The 3,146-nt window shown below is 44.8% G+C and overlaps 1 pseudogene; it reads left to right on the plus strand.

Annotated features, from left to right (window-relative positions):
• The first annotated feature begins 1,145 nt into the window (after positions 1-1,145).
• On the plus strand, positions 1,146-2,366 carry LOC138313776 (uncharacterized; annotated as a pseudogene).
• The last annotated feature ends 780 nt before the right edge of the window (positions 2,367-3,146 follow it).

Below are 3,146 nucleotides of genomic sequence, written 5' to 3' on the forward strand. Positions count from 1 at the left end.
CCGTTTGAGCTGCACACGGATGCGAGTACCCCAGGGACTAGGAGCTGTTCTTTATCAAGAGCAGGATGGACATTTGAGACCTATTTGCTACGCCAGCCGAGGATTAGGTAAATCGGAAAGGAATTACCCAGCTCATAAACTGGAGTTCTTGGCGTTGAAATGGGCTATTACGGAGAAGTTTCATGATCATTTATATGGACAGAAATTTACAGTTTTAACGGACAACAACCCTTTGACCTACGTCCTATCTAAGGCTAAGCTTGATGCGACGGGGCATAGATGGCTGTCCGCTTTATCAGCATACAACTTCGAGATAAAGTATCGACCAGGAAGGAACAATGCCGATGCGGATGCTTTTGTCACGACTTCCGGGATGTAGCATTTCGGCAGAGTCTGTGCAAGCAGTGTGTAAGGGAGCAGTTACCTGTAGTGGACCCTTGGTAGAATGTTTGAGTTTGTCAGCAGAGGCATTGGATACATTTGAAGTTGAAGACGAACATGGTTTCCGCACGATGACAGCACGTGAATGGAGAAAGTTACAGGCAGATGATGATGTCATTGGGGAATGGTTGCCAGTCATAAGGCAGAACCTGAAGCCGTCACGAAAGAGGTTATCCGCTATTCCAGAGAGCGCCACCCTTAAGAGATGCTGGGATAGCTGGAAATTGAAACGTGGTGTGCTGTATAGACACATGTCTGATGAAGAGGGCGAAGTAGACCAACTTGTACTGCCGGCTTCCATGCGCGAGCAAGTGTTGACGTCGTTACATAATGATACGGGGCCACCCAGGACGCGATAGAACGTTATCATTGCTGCGGGATAGATTTTTTTGGCCTGGCATGACCAAAGACGTGGAGAAGTGGCTAAAGGAATGTCAAAGATGTCTCTTCAGGAAGTCTAAGATTGATGTCAAGGCACCGTTGGTAAGCATTGTCACCACCCAGCCCATGGACTTGGTGTGTATGGATTTCTTGAAATTGGAAGTTTCCAAAGGCGGGTTCCAGGATGTGTTGGGTAATTACTGATCACTTCACGCGGTACGCTAAAAGCGATACCTACCCGTAGCCAGTCTGCTAAAGCGACTGCTGAGGCGCTTCAAGGATTTATTGAGCATTACGGAATTCCACGGAGGTTACATTTCCGACCAAGGCGCTAACTTTGAGGGGAAGGTAATCGAGAGCTTATGTGACACACTACACATCGCCAAATCAAGGACGACGCCATACCACCCTAGTGGGAATGGGATGTGTGAGCGATTTAATCGGACCCTTATTGACATGTTGGGAACACTGGAGCCTCATCAAAAAAAGGATTGGAAAAGCTACGTAGGATCTCTAACGTTAGCTTATAACTGCACAAGGCACAAGACTACTGGATATTCGCCATTCCATCTAATGTTCGGACGACACACACGCGTTTACCAGTTGATCTTTTGTGTGGATTTGTTGAGTGGGAACCTACTTCACGTTCTTTACCGGATTATATTAAGAATTTAAGGAACAGGATGTCTCATTCGTTTAGCTTGGCAAGTAAGAAGGCTCGGGAATCGCAGAGTCGACAGAAGGCAGACTACGATCTTCGTAGTAGGGAAGCCGTTTTGGAACCGGGAGACCGAGTTCTTGTCAAAGTACTGGCCTTTGAGGGACGACATAAGCTAGCGGATCGATGGGAACCTGACGTGTACATCGTAAAGAGTCAGCCCAATGGAGACATTTCCTGTATACACAATACAGAGGGAAGACGGGAAGGGGAAATCAAAAACCCTCCATCGGAACCATCTACTTCCCATTGGAGCGATACTGTGGAAATAGATAAGGAAACCACTTCCTGAACTTCCACCTCGACCAGTTCCACGTATAAGGAGGTCGAGGCTGGGAACGTGAACCACTTCGAAAGGAATCTGTGGCGGAACTCGTCGAACCACTGTCCGGGAACGATAGTAGCGACAGTTCCGATGAGGATGTTGTGGGCATGGATATTAATTCCGATGTTCAGCGGCCACCCACGCAGGATGGTATCCGGTCGAGCAATGACACGGTACATATTCCTGGACCTCGCACTGGTTTCGTTGATGTGGAAACGTCGGAATCTGAACCGGAGAATGCAGCTGCTGATGCAGTACAGGGAAATGTTAATGTTGCCTGAACCGGAGATTCTAGTGCCAAGGAGATCGACAAGGAACAGACGACCGCCTAATTGGATGACCTCTGGCGAGTTTGTATGTTCACAAGCAACCTGTTGTAAACGGTGCCGGACTGGAAAATGAAGGCTTTATTTCTGGTGGACATGGTATCTTCAGCGTCCTTTCGGGATATGCCTTCGGCTGCTCAACAGGCAATGCTAAAAATTTTAAGCACTTAGTTTTTTTTTTTTTCTTTTGTCATTGGATACTTGTAACCATGTTGTAATGTTATTTTGGAAACCCTTGCGGAAGATGAGGGGCATCTTCTTTACGAGCGGGGGGAGTACGGGATGAATTTTGTGGCTGAAATTAAGATTTTTGTTGTATATTCTTTTTATCGTATTGTAATTTCATTATATTTTGTTTATAGTTTGTCCTTGACATATAGATGGGGACAGCTCCATCTAAGGAGGGGAGAATGTAGTAGTGTTATTTTACTACTTTTATTTTGTATACGTTATATTTTAGTGCGCGTTCGTCGTATGGTCCGTGTAGCGATAGTCGCGGGTCGCGGGGATACGCAATGCGACAAGATCGTTGCGCGCGCGCGCGGAAAAGGCACGTGTAAGTGAGAGCGATGAGTTATGTGAATGTGACGTAATGTGTATGTCCAATCATATTTGTGTCCTTATATGGTATTTAGTCTATTGTCTACGTCGAGTGAATGTTGGGTAGTTTATCTGAGGGTGGGTATTGGATCACTAGTAGGGTTTGGCATGAACAAGAGGCAACATCGATCTCTAGTAGATGAACTGATTGCAGACTCATAGGAAAATTAGCCCAATACATAATTGTAAGTACCTGTATGTAGTTTAAATCATTATTTAGACATAATATTAATATAATATCTATTTAATAATATTTGATTTATGGTAATCGTTTATTTCTAAAATTAACTTATTCATTTTTGGAATTGCGATAAATTTTAATATCGGGCTATATTTATTCAGACGGAGAGTGATT

Source organism: Argopecten irradians, unplaced genomic scaffold, assembly GCF_041381155.1.
Source record: "Argopecten irradians isolate NY unplaced genomic scaffold, Ai_NY scaffold_0920, whole genome shotgun sequence".
Lineage (NCBI taxonomy): Eukaryota > Metazoa > Mollusca > Bivalvia > Pectinida > Pectinidae > Argopecten > Argopecten irradians.